Genomic DNA, 17,568 nt, shown 5'->3' with positions numbered 1-17,568 from the left:
ATCATCAAAACTAAGATAATTGATCAGAACAAATCTTGTTCTAACAATCTCCCCCTTTTTGATGATGACAAAAACATATATAAATGATATGAATTTGCGATCAGAAAGGACAGACGGCAAAAGACAAATTACACAGCTATAGCATAAGCATATGAATATGTCTCCCCCTGAGATAAATAATCTCCCCCTGAAATAAATACTCGAAGAACTTTAATAAAAAAACTTCCCTGATTATTTCGGTAGAGACGATCATATAAGCTTCTGTCTTTAGAGAATTCATAGCTTCTGACTTCTGCTTCCATTGGACAGCTTCAGAACTAGAATTTCCTTAGATCCCTAGAACACTCACAGCTTCTGATTCCTGCTTCCATCTAGGACAGCTTCAGAACTTGAATTTCTTTGATCTTCTGAACATTCACAGCTTCTAACTTCTGCTTCCATCTAGGACAGCTTCAGAACTTGAATTTCTTTGATCTTCTGAACATTCACAGCTTCTGATTTCTGCTTCCATTTAGGACAGCTTCAGAACTTGAGTTTTCTGGATCTTTAGAACATTCGCAGCTACTGATTTCTGCTTCCCTCGGATAGCTTCAGAGCTTTGAATTTCTACCAACATCACTTCATGCTAGATTTGTATCAGAACATTGTTGAATGTACCAGAGCATCATCTGAGCATCTCTACATCCTGAAATGTTACAGAACAAAAGCTAAACGACAAAAGTCAGCATGAACGAGTCAGAACATAAAATGTATATTTGAACACATAATATGTATCAGAGCCATATAGGCTAAAATAATGTATCAGAGCAAATAGAATTTTGTCAGATCAAAATAGACAAATATGGATCAAATTCTATCTTCTTTCTTGCTTCTGATTTCTGAAGCTTGACAGCACTCAGCTTGCTTCAGTTTCCATGGTTTTGCTTCTTGTGTTTGCTTTGAAGATTCTCTTCACTTCTTTATACCTGCAAAACACTTAAACCATATAGAACTTGCAGTTCTTGTTAGTGAATGTGTGGGAGCTTTGCCCAGCAACTGATAGATTTAATCAAATCATTTATCATTTATCTTCTCCCCCTTTTTGTCATAACATCAAAAAGAATAATTCAAAAGATTCAGATGAATAAAACGACAAATAAAATCACTGGAATGTAAATCAAGGAAACTTTTTATTGATAACCAAAAGATATTACATGAAGATGTTTAACAAGCAGATGCAACAAGGAAACGAAAAACTACTAAGACCAAAGCCTAAGACCCTAGCTAAGACAAAATCTGTGCCAGCATGCCATGAAGGAGTGAAGCGCATCATTGACTGTTTCTTGGACTTCCAGGCGAGGGGTCAGGGAGACTTGGTTCTGATGCAGATCTTCCACAATCTTTATCAGAGACAACATTCTCAGCAGGTGAAGATGAAGAGATTTCTTCGGAATGGGTTGAGGGAGAGGAAAGGTTAGATGAAGAGGAAGTTGAGTCTAGAAGGAAACAAGATGAGGAAGAAGATGGAGATGATGGAGGGCTTTCACCAGGGGGATGAAACACACGTCTAGAATAGTTTCCAGAAAGCATTGCTTCGAATGGATTCACCTTGAGAGGGTCATAGGTGATCTTTATCTTTTTGGGTTTGGAGGGAGATGTTTCAACAGCTTTCCTCTTGTTGTTTTGATCTTTACCATGGTTTCCTGGGCTTGATGAGGAGTTCATGATGGATTTGCAGATAATGAACGGGTAGGGTTTGATATGAATGCAAAAAGATAGAGTGAATAGAGAAAATATGAGAGGGAAGGAAAAATGTTTGAAGAATATAAAGAAAAACTGAAAGAGAGTAAATGATGAAAAGCATTTAATGTTACGTGACGTGAGGAGAGATAATAAAGACAAATGAGGTGACTAGCACAGTTACCTATGGTCGGCGTCCCTTCAACTGCACGCGCGCTTATCCATGAACAGTAACGACAGGTTTACCATCCCGAGATAAAACGTTACAGCTGTTTTGCTTTAAAAGAGGTTCTGAATCAACTTAGATAATGAAACGTTAGTAATAACCGAAACATACTTTCTAAAAGATTTCAATCAGAACTTCTGATTAAAAAAAATAGTCCATTTTCACTTCAGAAGATACTCATACATAAGAACTTCTCATCTTCTCATTCTGGGCATAAATCCATACTGATGTTCTTCAGAATGAACTTAAACCTATCTTCAGCCAGGGGTTTTGTAAAGATATCAGCCCATTGATGGTCTGTATCAACAAAGTTTAAAGATATAACACCCTTCTGAACATAGTCCCTTATGAAATGATGTTTAATCTCAATATGTTTAGCTTTTGAATGAAGAATAGGATTCTTAGATAAACATATAGCAGAAGTATTATCACAGAATATAGGAATGTTACTCTCAAATATCTGATAATCTTCTAGCTGACTCTTCATCCAGAGCATCTGTGTACTGCAACCAGCAGCAGCGACATATTCTGCTTCTGTTGTGGATAGAGCAATAGTTGCTTGCTTCTTGCTATACCAAGAGATCAAATGACTTCCAAGAAATTGGCAACTTCCTGAAGTACTTTTTCTTTCAATTCTGTCTCCAGCATAGTCAGCATCGCAGAATCCTACTAAGTTGTATTCTTTAGATTTTCTGTAAACTAAGCCAACATTAGTAGTACCTTTCAGATACCTTAGAATTCTCTTAACAGCAGTTAAATGAGATTCTCTAGGATCTGATTGGAATCTAGCACACAAACAAACACTGAACAGAATGTCAGGTCTAGAAGCAGTCAGATATAGAAGAGATCCGATCATACCTCTGTATAACTTCTGATCTACCTTCTTACTTACCTCATCCTTACCTAGGATGCATGTTGGATGCATAGGAGTTTTGGCTTCTTTGCAGTCTAGAAGATTAAACTTCTTCAGAAGTTCCTTCACATACTTGGTTTGGTGAACATACGTTCCTTCTGATGTTTGATTTATTTGTATTCCAAGGAAATACTTGAGTTCTCCCATCATGCTCATTTCAAACTCAGCCTGCATAGACTCAGCAAACTCCTTTCCAAGTGTAGCATTAGATGTTCCAAAAATAATATCATCTACGTATATTTGACAAATTAAAATATCCCTTTTAAAGGTTTTACAAAAGAGAGTAGTGTCCACTTTTCCTCTAGTGAAACCATTATCCAGAAGGAAAGAACTTAAGCGTTCATACCAAGCTCTGGGAGCTTGTTTCAATCCATATAACGATTTCTTTAATTTAAAAACATGATTAGGAGACATAGAGTCTTCAAAACCAGGAGGTTGATGGACATAAACTTCTTCATCTATATAACCATTTAAGAAGGCACTCTTAACATCCATCTGATAGAGAGTGATGTTATGTTGAGTGGCAAATGAAATTAATAGACGAATAAATTCTAACCTGGCCACTGGTGCAAAGGTTTCTGTATAGTCAATCCCTTCTTGCTGACTATAACCCTGAGCCACCAGTCTGGCTTTGTTTCTTACCACTTCACCTTTCTCACTGAGCTTGTTTCTGAAGACCCATTTTGTACCTATTATATTGAATCCATCTGGTCTAGGAACAAGATCCCAAACATCATTCCTTGTAAACTGATTTAGTTCTTCTTGCATAGCAATTATCCAGTCTGGATCTTCTAGAGCATGATCAACAGAAGTTGGCTCGATCAAAGATACAAGACCTAATTGACAATCTGCATTGTTCTTAAGGAATGCTCTTGTTCTGATTGGATCATCCTTCTTTCCAAGAATGACATCTTCTGAATGACCAGAGATGAGTCTGGATGATCTTCTGACAGATGGTTCTTCAGAAATGCTTAGATTCTCCAGAGAAGCTGATACTTGATCTTCAGATTCTTTGCTTCTGAGAAGCTCTGCTTCTGATGCGTTGCTTCTTGGCTCAACAACTTCTGATATATCAATATCCCAATCTGCAAAATTATCAAACTGCTTTGGTTTTTCAGAACCAAGCTTATCATCAAACCTGATATTGATTGATTCTTCTACAATCAATGTTTCAGTATTGTATACTCTGTAGCCTTTTGAGCGTTCAGAATATCCAAGAAGGAAACATTTTTGTGCTTTGGAATCAAACTTACCAAGATGATCTTTAGTGTTCAGAATAAAGCATACACATCCAAAAGGATGGAAATATGAAATGTTGGGCTTTCTATTCTTCCACAATTCATAGGGAGTCTTATTTAGAATAGGTCTGATAGAGATTCTATTCTGAATATAGCATGCAGTGTTTATTGCTTCTGCCCAGAAATGCTTAGCCATATTGGTTTCATTGATCATGGTTCTGGCCATTTCTTGTAGAGTCCTATTCTTTCGTTCTACAACTCCATTTTGCTGTGGAGTTCTAGGACAAGAGAAATCATGGGCAATACCATTTTCTTTGAAGAATTCTTCAAAGGATCTGTTCTCAAATTCACCACCATGATCACTTCTGACCTTTATGATTTTACACTCTTTTTCAGATTGAATCTGAATGCAGAAATCAAAGAACACTGAATGAGTCTCATCCTTGTGTTTCAAGAATTTTACCCATGTCCAGCGGCTATAATCATCTACGATGACTAATCCATATTTCTTCCCTCTGACAGATGCTGTTTTGACTGGGCCAAACAGATCAATGTGCAAGAGTTCTAATGGCCTTGAGGTAGAAACAACATTCTTGGACTTGAATGCAGGTTTGGAGAACTTGCCCTTCTGACATGCTTCACAAAGAGCATCTGATTTGAATTTCAGATTAGGGAGTCCTCTGACAAGATTCAGTTTGTTAATCTGAGAAATCTTTCTCAAACTAGCATGACCTAATCTTCTGTGCCAGACCCACTGCTCTTCAGAAACAGACATAAGACACGTCACCTTCTGACTCATAAGATCTTGCAGATCTGTCTTATAAATGTTGTTCTTCCTCTTGCCTGTAAATAGGATTGAGCCATCCTTCTGATTTACAGCCTTGCAAGACTCTTGATTAAAGATTATATCATAACCATTGTCACTCAATTGACTGATAGATAAGAGGTTATGTGTTAATCCTTCTACAAGAAGTACATTAGAAATGGAAGGAGAGTTACCAGACTTTATAGTTCCAGAGCCAATTATCTTGCCCTTCTGATCTCCTCCAAACTTGACTTCTCCTCCAGACTTAAGCACCAGGTCTTGGAACATAGACCTTCTTCCTGTCATGTGTCGTGAGCATCCAGAGTCCAGGTACCATGACATGTTGTGCTTTGTCCTTTTTGCAGTCAAGGATATCTGCAATAGGAATAATCTTATCCTTAGGTACCCACATCTTTTTGGGTCCTTTCTTGTTAGATTTTCTCAAGTTCTGATTGAACTTGGGTTTAACATTGTAAGCAATAGGAGGAACAGCATGATAATTTTTAATGTGAGTTTCATGATATTTCCTAGGTTGTGTCACATGCTTTTTGGTGTGTGTTATGTGAAAACTTTGAGCATGTGAAGTGTGCCTAATATCATGGGAGTGGCCATACTTGAACTGATCATACAATGGCTTGTATGTGAATTTCATTTCATCAACAGGTTCAAGTTTGTATGGGGTTTCACCCTCAAAACCAATGCCTACTCTTTTGTTTCCAGACACAGCATATATCATAGAAGCTAGCTGACTTCTGCCAATACTTCTAGATAAGAACTTCCTGAAACTTAAATCATATTCTTTCAGAATATGGTTTAGACTAGGAGTGGATTTTTCTGAATCAGAAGGAGATCCAACATTATTGGATAATTTTAAAAGTTTTTCTTTTAATTCAGAATTTTCCAACTCAAGTTTCTTTGTTTCAAATTCAAATAGCTTTTTCAGCTTTTTGTATTTGAGACTAATCTGAGACTTGAGTTCCAGAAGTTCAGTTAGACCGGAAACTAACTCATCTCTAGTAAGTTCAGAAAATACCTCTTCAGAATCTGATTCTGATGTAGATTCTGATCCGTCATCTTCTGTCGCCATCAGCGCACAGTTAGCCTGCTCATCTTCAGAGTCTGAATCATCTTCTGACTCATCCCAGGTTGCCATAAGACCTTTCTTCTTATGAAACTTCTTCTTGGGATTTTCCTTCTGAAGATTTGGACATTCATTCTTGTAGTGTCCAGGCTCATTGCATTCATAGCACATGACCTTCTTCTTGTCAAATCTTCTGTCATCAGAAGATTCTCCACGTTCAAATTTCTTTGAACTTCTGAAGCCTCTGAACTTCCTTTGCTTGGTCTTCCAGAGTTGATTTAGCCTTCTGGAGATCAAAGACAGTTCATCTTCTTCTTCAGATTCTGATTCTTCAGGATCTTCTTCTCTAGCCTGAAAAGCGTTAGTGCATTTCTTGATATTTGATTTTAATGCAATAGACTTACCTTTCTTTTGAGGCTCATTTGCGTCCAGCTCTATTTCATGACTTCTCAAGGCACTGATAAGCTCTTCCAGAGAAACTTCATTCAGATTCTTTGCAATCTTGAATGCAGTCACCATAGGACCCCATCTTCTGGGTAAGCTTCTGATGATCTTCTTTACGTGATCAGCCTTGGTGTATCCCTTGTCAAGAACTCTCAATCCAGCAGTAAGAGTTTGAAATCTTGAAAACATCTTTTCAATGTCTTCATCATCCTCCATCTTGAAGGCTTCATACTTCTGGATTAAAGCTAGAGCTTTAGTCTCCTTGACTTGAGCATTTCCTTCATGAGTCATTTTCAAGGACTCATATATGTCATAGGCCGTTTCCCTGTTAGATATCTTCTCATACTCAGCATGAGAGATAGCATTCAGCAAAACAGTTCTGCATTTATGATGATTTCTGAAAAGCTTTTTCTGATCATCATTCATTTCTTGCCTTGTCAGCTTTACGCCACTGGCATTTACTGGATGTTTGTAACCATCCATCAGAAGATCCCATAGATCACCATCTAGACCAAGAAAGTAACTTTCCAGTTTATCTTTCCAGTATTCAAAGTTTTCACCATCAAATACCGGCGGTCTAGTATAACCATTGTTACCATTGTATTGCTCAGCAGAGCCAGATGTAGATGCAGGTGTAGGTGTAGACTTTTCACTTTCATCAACCATCTTTTACTGAAGCGTTTTTCTCTTCCTGAATCTTTTCTAAACACGGTTAAGTGCTTGCACCTTAGAACCGGCGCTCTGATGCCAATTGAAGGATAGAAAAACACTTAGAAAGGGGGGGGGGGTTTGAATAAGTGTAGCTTTAAAAACTTGACAGATAAAAATAAATTGCACAGTTATTTTTATCCTGGTTCGTTGTTAACTAAACTACTCCAGTCCACCCCCGCAGAGATGATTTACCTCAACTGAGGATTTAATCCACTAATCGCACGGATTACAATGGTTTTCCACTTAGTCAGCAACTAAGTCTTCCAGAGTCTTCTGATCACACACTGATCACTCCAGGAACAACTGCTTAGATACCCTCTAAGACTTTTCTAGAGTCTACTGATCCACACGATCACTCTAGTTACAACCTGCTTAGATAACCTCTAAGACTTCCTAGAGTATTCTGATCCACACGATCACTCTAGTTCCTTACAACTTAATGTAATCAATTCTAAGAGTATTACAATTGCTTCTTGAAAGCGATAATCACAAACTGTGATATTTCTCTTAACGTTTAAGCTTAATCTCACTAATATATTACAACAGCAATGTAGTGAGCTTTGATGAAGATGAAGATTCTGAGTTTTGGATTTGAACAGAGTTTCAGCAAGTTAATTTGAATTGTATTGTTCAGGATCGTTAACCTTGCTTCTCATCAGAACTTCATATTTATAGGCGTTGGAGAAGATGACCGTTGAGTGCATTTAATGCTTTGCGTGTTCCGTACAGCATCGCATTTAATGTTATACGCTTTTGTCAACTACCTCGAGCCTTGTTCACGCTGTGTCTACTGACGTAGCCTAGAATAGCTTTTAACGTTCCTTTTGTCAGTCAGCGTAGCTAGCCACTTGTACTTCCTTCTGATCTGATGTTTGTGAATACAACGTTTGAATATCATCAGAGTCAAACAGCTTGGTGCATAGCATCTTCTGATCTTCTGACCTTGAAGTGCTTCTGAGCGTGATACCATCAGAACTTCAGTGCTTCTGTTCTCTTGTTCTTCTGATGCTTCCATAGACCCATGTTCTGATTCTGCTTCGACCATCTTCTGATGTCTTTCCAGACCATGTTCTGATGTTGCATGCTGAACCCTTTGAGACAAAGCTTCTGAGCGCTGAATTATGCGTACTCTTTATATATATTTCCTGAAAAGGAAATTGCAATGGATTAGAGTACCATATTATCTTAAGCAAAATTCATATTATTGTTATCATCAAAACTAAGATAATTGATCAGAACAAATCTTGTTCTAACATGAAGCATCAAGGTAAAGATGATATCCTTCTTGTTTCCCTTTATGTTGATGATTTGGTGTATACGAGTAACAACAAGAAAATGGTTGAAAATTTTAAAATAGAAATGATGAAAAAATATGAGATGAGTGATCTTGGCTTGCTGCATCATTTTCTTGGTATTGAGGTTTACCAAGATAAATATGGAGTTTTTATTTGTCAAAGAAGATATGCTGAAAATATTTTGAAAAAGTTTGGCATGAATGGCTGCAAACCTGTTGATATTCCTTTAGTGGTGAATGAAAAATTAAAAAAGGAAGATGGTGAAAGATTAGTAGATGCAAGCATGTATAGAAGTTTGGTTGGAAGTTTGTTTTATCTAACAGCTACACGACCCGATTTAATGTTTGCTCCTAGTTTACTCTCAAGGTTCATGAGTAAACCGAGTCACTTACACCTTGGAGCAGCAAAAAGAGTTCTAAGGTATGTCATGGGAACCATGGAGCATGGAATCAGGTTTGAAAAGAGTTTTAAACTCAAAATTAAAGGCTACTGTGACAGTGATTAGGCTGGAAGTGTTGATGACATGAAAAGCACTTCTGGTTATGTGTTCAGCCTGGGTTCAAGAGTAATTTCTTAGTGTTCGAAGAAACAAGACACTGTAGCGCAATCTTCAGCTGAAGAAGAATATATGGCAGCTGGTTTGGCTACACAACAATCATTGTGGTTGAGAAGAATACTTGAATATATCGGAGAAAAGCAAGAAGAAAGTCTGCTGCTTCACTGTGACAATAAATCAGCAATAGCCATGGCGAAGAATCCTGTTTTCCACAGTCGAACAAGACATATTAATATAAAGCACCACTTCATTCGAAGTGTGATCGAAGATGGTGATGTGCAGTTAGTGTTCTGCAATTCAGAAGAGCAGCTTGCAGACATTTTTACTAAAACACTACCAAGAGGAAGATTTCAGCAACTTAAAGAAGCAACGGGAGTTAAAGAGCAACACATAAAGGGGGAGTGTTAAAATTAATGTGTTGTAACCACCACTATTAGTGAGCATTATGAAAGAAGTGTAACCATCACATTATAATGATTGTCTTTATGTTAGAATTGTATCATTAAGATTGAGAGAACCAAAGAGTCCTCATCTTAATTATCATCTTATTGTCTTCTAAGTCAGTTTTGATTCAAGCTTATATAAAGGATTTGTAATGTTAAGAAAGACAGAGCAGTTGGTGGTGAATTCAATAAAATAGCAGTTTTAAAGCATATCTTCCACCAGTGGAAGTATAGTGAGAAAAGTGTCTGGTGCAGTTTTAAAGCATATCTTTCACCAGTGGAAGTATAGTGCAAAAAGTGTCAAAAACCAGTTTTCCTTTGCAGAATTCTGCAACACTATAATTTATAACATACCACCTCTAGAATACCACCAACAAAGCTTTATCTGATGAATTGATCATCATCAACTCTTCATTAGATGAAGTGGATTCGGTCACCCACATGTTGAGTCATAGTTGCACTGGAAACTAGATCAAATTCCATAGGGTTTGATGATCTACATGATTTACTCTCTGACTTTGAGAATTATCTCCTGAGGGATGAATCCACACCAGAAATTCTTCCCACAATTGTTTCTATATTGTCTTTACGTATGCAACGGTGGTGAATTCATCAAACTTAAATCTGTCCTCGCCAATCACGGTACTCACTTCACCATACTGCCATATACACCAGCTTAATGCTACAGTTGAGAGACGTCATAGACATATAGTAAAAATTAGAAGAGCTCTTTAGTTGAGAGACTTTCAAAGAATATTGGCGTTTTGCTTTGAAAACAACAGTACTATACTTGATAAACAGGTTGCCAACCCAATCCTTAACATGAAATCTCCTTTTCAGGCTCTAAATAATAAATATCCAATTTATTTTCATTTTCATTTATGTTTTTCAATCTATAAGAACGTCGGATGAATGAAAAAGAAGCACTTTAGTTCCAATCTATAAAAACAAGAGGACATATAAAATTGTGCAAATTATAGGGAAATTAAACTTATGAGTCACATACCATGAAGTTATGGGAAATAGTGACTGAACGGAGATTAAGAAAAGAGACTCAAGTCACCGAGAATCAATTTGGCTTTATGTCAGGAAGGTCGACCATGGAAGCAATTTATCTATTACGACATGTGTGGGAGCAGTATCGGATAGACCAACAAGACTTGCACTTAATCTTTATTGACTTGGAGAAGACATATGATAGAGTGCCTAAAGAGATTGTGTGGGAGCCCTATAAAGGAAAGGGGTTAGGATTGCATATATTCGAGTTATCTAAGATATGTATGAAGGAGTATCGACTAGTGTTCGGACATAGGGTAGAGAGACAGACGATTTTTCCATTACAATTGGTTTGCATCAAAGTTCAACCGTAAGCCCCTTCCTTTTTACATTAATTTTGAATGTACTTGCGGAACACATCCAATAGCTAGTACCGAGATGCATGTTTTTTTGCAGATGATATAATCCTTCTTGGAGAGTCAAAGGAGGAGTTAAATGAGAGGTTGGAAACAAGCTTTAGAAACACGTGATTTTCGCCTAAGCAGAAGCAAGACGGAGTACATGAAATGTAAGTTCAACAATTGTTTCTACCTTAGAGCTTTAAAAATGTTTTTAAGTATCATGAATCTGTAATACAAAATGATAGAGAAATAGAAGGGGATGTAAATCATCGAATTCAAACTGGATTGTTGAAATGGAGAAAGACATCAGGTGTTTTATGTGATGCAAATGTACTGCTCAAATTAAAGAGAAAGTTTTATCAGGCTGCAATAAGACCTGCAATTTTGTACTTGACTGAATGTTGGGCGGTTAAGAATCAATACGAGAATAAAGTAGGTGTAGCAGATATGAAGATGTTGCGGTGGATGTGTGGCAAGACTCGACGAGATAAATTTAGAAATAAAAATATTAGAGAGAGTGTCAGGGTAGCGTCTATAATAAAGAAGATGGTGAAAAATAGACTTAGGTGGTTTGGGCATGTAGAGAGAAGACCTATGGATTTTGTAGTAAGGAGAGTATAAAAGGAAGACCTAGAAAAAATATAAGAGAAATTATTAAGAAAATTTTTTAGATTAATGATTTGGATAGAAGTATGGTTTTTGATAGAACATTATGGTAAAAGTTTATCCATGTAGCTTGTAGCCGACCTCACCGGATGGGATAAGGCTTAGTTGTTGTTGTTGTGGTTGCTTATGTTTTCCTTGCTTATGTCATTATGTTTCTTATAAACTTCAACCAAAACTCAAACCATGAGTTTTTATAGGATATGTTGAATCGTGGTATAGTTACTTATGTTTAAATCTGATTTCTCATTGAGTATACACAACTAGACATGTCAAGTTCTTTGATCACATTTTCCCTTATGACACCCTCACGCTATCTACATCACTGCCTCTACAAACTATGCAGAACATTCTTTAAGCCCTCCACACAACCATCCTAGTTACACCTTCTACTTCCCATAAAATAACTCAAGATTTTTAGGCAAACTGAATAAGAGGTTCCCTAGTGTTCAATTTCCGCACCAGATAATGAGGGATTTTCCCTTGTTTCCCAGTCAACAAATTTAATGCCATTAAATCGAGCCGCAGTGCTCATTGGGTACTTTGGAGGGATATGTGGAGGAGATTGTGAGCCTTCCTCACTGATATTAAACGTTGACTCTTTCCGTGGGGACTAGTATCGGTTAACAAACGTCAATTAAAATTGAAGTAAATTCAAACAGTAAGATCTAGAGAATAGTACGAATTAGGGTTTCACCACTAGCAGAAGCTTTGATGGTCTTGGTTTTTTCGGGTTTCTTCTTTGAAGGCCCCGCAACAGATGAAGTTCTACATTTCTTTTGAACATGAAAGAACAAACCAAAGGTTAGCATCTTTTCTTGATATGCCGATAAATGAAAAAGGTGGAGTTTCTGAAAAAATGTCACCTTTGAAGCCTCTTGAGTCGATTCAGACCTCCCTCCTAGGTTGCTTGTGTCTTAAGGGTTTGTATCTATTGATTTCAGATCTTGTGAAATGCCTGAGGCAGGTTGACAAAATAAATTAGTTACCTAAGAAAATAGGAGAGAATCATGACAATGTCGATAATGCTCGCCTTTTCCTTTCTTGTTTACTTCGGACATAAGGGAAAAAGCGCCCGTCAATCGTTGCGCCGTAAGGTGAGCATTATGCACTCCATTAAAATAGAGAGTCCACCAATCCTTGAACTCTTTAATGTAGTGATAGGAGAAGGAATACTGGAGGGGAATGCGACTCATTCTCTTTCTCCTGCTAAATTCCATGACATTCTTAAGCCAAGTCTCACTATCGGCATCAGTCGATAAGAAGACGATATCATACACAGGAATAAAGGATTTGGGCATTAGTTGACTTAGACCAAATTTCCTAGCCACCAAGTTAGGCTGGTAAACAGCTTCTTTTAGCCCAAATTTTGCAGAACAAAGTCTTTTCCACAATGCAGTTGGTTGGAAGCATTCGATTAAGATGTTTTCAATTTCCCCCTCTTCTCTGCGATAGGGACGGGGACATGGTTTCCTGAACCAATCAGGCCCACACTGGCGATTGACAAAGGGATCCATGGTCGAAATAAAGGTCTTGCATTTATAAAATACGTCGAAGTAAGTACCAAAAACTCTTAAGAAGCAGATTTACCATCATCAAGACCGAGTTAGGCGATCCTAGGACCTTCGACACGAGCCTCTGGGTCATGGGGAATGTTGGTTCCCATCGAGGTTTCAAAAGTGGCATCGAGCCACATATGTAAGATCCAAACATGACCACCTATTTAAAGGCTTTTTAGGGTTAGTTCTCTCATTAAGGTCTCTAGCCGCTAACTCCAATGACTCATAGAGCTCACACAAGATGAGTTTGCTTAGGCAATCATCTACCTTCTCATGCAACTAGGTGGTACGAAGGATGAATGTCTTGGCAACATGAATATATATGGAACAAAAGGCATAGCGTGACAACTAGTTGTCGCACCCTAAATTTTGACCTAAGTTTTTTTTATCTGATCCATTTGCATTAGCATACCAATTCATCTGCATCTAGAATAGGTTTCAACTTCACATGTTGCGTTTCTAATTGGTACGAGATTCACAATGATTTTATCATCGTGTCAATTAATGATCTTTTAATTTTTGGTATTAAAATCATTCACAATGACATTTTTACATATTGAGTTTGATTTTTTTGAATTCAACGTCACCATTGCATATTTTATTCACTTTTTAATAGATTAGCTTGCATTTGTCCTCTTTTGAAATTCTTTTTAGATAGGCTTAATGATTAAATCATTTATTTAATTATTATTGCAAATTTGAATTAGAATTAAAAGAGAAACCATATAATAAAATATTTGTTACATCTTTCTTTCTTTCTATTATTATTACAAACAAAGGAGGCCCATTACATAAAAAAAACAAAAATTAAAATTGATCAGCTTCTTGCCCATCCTTCATTCTTGCGCATCACTGATCATTCACTTCCCTGTACAAGACAACAAAAACCCAGCTCTTTGTCCATCAGCTCTGCGGTCCACTTCATACCGCAGCCTGCACAAAATTCCAACCTTGCTGCTGCTCCTGCTCTGTAAAATTCTGCAGCACATAGGTCCAAACATTGCACTAAAATGGCACAACAGAAACCTGCATCAAAAAGCCATGAATCAGTATACCTAATCAGTTCAAATTACCACCAATTTTCCCCCCATTTTATCATTGATTTACCTATAAAACAGAACAAACAGACAGCAAAAGGGGGCAGCCACCAAGAAACAAAACCAAAACTTCTGCCTAATCCTCACACTCAACTCATAACCTTCGGTTCACAACCTGCAAAATCCACTCAAACTCCCAGATAACAACTCAAACACCATAGAACGAAAACTCAAAAAAAACTCTGCTAAACCACTCATCCACAAACCCTTGGAAACTTCCTCACAACTCTTATGATCTTCCCAAAAGCTTCACACAGAACCTCCAAATACAGACCCTCAAACCTCAACCCCACCTTTCAACCTCACTCAAATCAGACCTCACCATCACAAACCCTTCGATACACTCAAAATCTCACTCAATTTCATATCACCCTAAACCGAACCTCCATCCATCTCACTTCTGCTCAACTTCCCTCAACCTTCATCAACCATACACTCATAAACACAAACTACACTCACAAACCAACAACTCCATGATCACGACAAATACTCACAAACATACACAATCACCAAACCGTGGCACATAGCAACACGAGGTACAGAAGGATAGACGAATCAGACAAAACAAATCGAACAGATGAAGACGAAGGCAAGGAATAAGAGATTCAGAAACTTACTCGAAAATAGCCATTGAAGTTCAAGCTTGATGGATCCCTGTCGCTTTTGACTCATACTTGTTTAGGTTATCCCTTATCTCACTTCAAACTTCTGATTATTTTTCTTGTTGCTCTTGCTCGTATCTGTAAACGATCTGATTGAAATCAATAGGGGTATTGGGTTGCAAGGGTTAAGGTTTTGTTTGTTTGAACTCGTTATTGATTGGTTGTTGCTGCGTTGATCTTGTTTATATGAAATCGAGAGAGATGCGAGTAACGTTTCTTTCTGTTGTTGTTGAATCGCAGCGAGAAAAAGAGAGTATCGAACTGAGAGAGGAAAGCAAATCGATTAAGAGCGATTGAAGAGAGGTTAGGTCGAAATTTGTTGTTGCTATGGTCTGAGATGTGAGAGATAATCGTGAATGCATATTTGAGAGGGTACCGCGAGAGAGATCGAGTGAAACATATTCATATCGAGAAAGAGTTGAATCGAGAGGTGAGCTCGAGATGGTTTATGTGTTGTCATTTGTTCATGCGAGAGAACTGAAAGAATAGAGCAAGAGACGGAGAGTACGATAATGAGAGAGGCGGAGGGTTCTTTCGTCGTTGTTGCGTTTGTTTCAAATCGAGAGAGATGAGGGGAAGAGGATGTTTTCTGATTTCGTGAAAGGGGCAGATGTTTGGTCCCTAGGGTTTTCTAACCCGTTTCAAAATTTTGGTTAAGGGTTTCGGGTTAGACCCGACCCAATAGCTTTTGGTTTTAGGGACAGCTTCCAGCTTTTGGGCTCAAACCATTAAAGCCTATGCGTTTTTTAATTACATCACCACCACTGATTTTCAAATGCACCCCCATGTTTTATTTTCTTTCTTATTTAATCCTTCTTATTTTTAATCTTAGATTTTATTATAATGTTTGTTTTAATTTCCAATATTAACTAAAGATACAAAAAATATGTTTTTATGTTTAGATCTCATCTTTATTATTTAAAAATCCAAAAGAATAAGTTTTCGTTTAAATAAAAATTTACTCGATCCAATGTTGAGTCCATTTTAAATCTTATCACAAAAATCTCCTTTCTTAATCATACCGAAATATCGAGTGATAAGGGGTGAACACCTCTTAAATACCTTGATCTTTTGGACTAAAACGTGCTAATTAAGTTTTTAAACCTTTTTAATTAAATCGAAGTGATCGAGTGACAAGGGGTGCACACCTCTTGAATACCTTTGATCCTTTGAATCAAATATTAAAATTATTTCTTAATTAAATCAAAGTGATTAAGTGACAAGGGGTGCACACCTCTTGAATACCTTTGATCCTTTGAATCAGATATTAAAATTCTTTCTTAATTAAATCGAAGTGATCGAGTGACAAGGGGTGCACACCTCCTGAATACCTTTGATCCTTTGGATAATCTTCTTTCTTAATTAAATCGAAGTGATCGAGTGACAAGGGGTGCACACCTCTTGAATACCTTTGATCCTTTGAATCAAACTTAAAAAAATCTTTCTTAATTAAATCGAAGTGATTAAGTGACAAGGGGTGCACACCTCTTGAATACCTTTGATCCTTTGAACCAAACGTTAAACATCCTTCATAAAATTAACCAACCAACTCGTAGTTTTTTGCCCGAACTACGATTGCTCTGACTTTCCCATTGCACGAGGGAATACGTAGGCACAAGATACAAATGTCTTGGCGAGCATAATAATAAAAAAAAATCTTTCCTTTTCTTTCACAATAATAAAAAAAAACCTAAAAATCCTTTCTTTTATTTTTTCTTGATTAATAAACTAAAGAACGCAAACATTACGCAAACACTCATTCATAAAACTAACTAAATGGGTCCCATCGAGTACGATGGAGGTGAGGGGTGCTAATACCTTCCCCTTGCTTAACCGACTCCCGAACCCTAATTTGGTTACGATGACCATCTTATCCATTTCTTTTTAATCGTGGGTTTTATTCGACATTTTCCCTTTCCATTTTGGAATAAATAAAGATCGGTGGCGACTCTGTTCTTTTCGAGTGTGTATACACCTTGAGTATTTTTTAGCGCTACAGAATTGGCGACTCTGCTGGGGAAAAGTAGAAATCTTAAGAGAGTCAACCCTAGTCTAGTTTAGTTTATGTTTAAGTGTTTGCCTTTGTTTGCTTACTCTTACGTTCTTTATGTTTATAATTATGTTCTTTATGCTTATTCTTGTGCTCATGTGTTATTTATGTTTACTCTTGTATTATTTATGTTTCTTTACTCTTGCTTTATTACTTGTATTTATATTGCTATATATATATTCATCTGTGGGAATGGGAATGATGCTTGAGTGAAGCTCTCAACCCGAGCTTTTGAAAAACAAGAGAAAAAACATAAGTTAGGAGGTGGTTGTGTAGTGCTAGTCCCCAGGGTGAACACCTTGAATGGCTAATACGAAAACCCCACTTGGAGGAGGCCCATTCATGAGATTTGTCATAAGACGGTTCGCCTGTCGCATGGCGAAAATCTGATTTGGCCGTTAACTCCAAGGACCTTTAGAACCCGTTCCATCTAAAGAAGTTATGTATCGATCCCCAAGGTGCACTCCTTGTCTGATTGATACAATAACCTCGCCTAGAGGTTGCATATTCATGAAGTTCGTTATAAGACGGTTTACCTGTCGCATGATGAAATTCTGATCATGCTTGGGTGCCTCTAGGAACCGTTATATCCAAAAACTTTAGAGCTAACCTTGTGAGGGGATTTTTTGGGTAAAGAACTTAGAACTATCCTAACTCAAGGAGCCTTCCTATAGGTTATTTTGTTATCACGCTTTACATCCAATATTGC

The sequence above is a fragment of the Vicia villosa genome, unplaced genomic scaffold (genome assembly GCF_029867415.1).
Source record: "Vicia villosa cultivar HV-30 ecotype Madison, WI unplaced genomic scaffold, Vvil1.0 ctg.000004F_1_1_1, whole genome shotgun sequence".
NCBI lineage: Eukaryota > Viridiplantae > Streptophyta > Magnoliopsida > Fabales > Fabaceae > Vicia > Vicia villosa.
Note: the sequence above shows the minus strand (reverse complement) of the source record.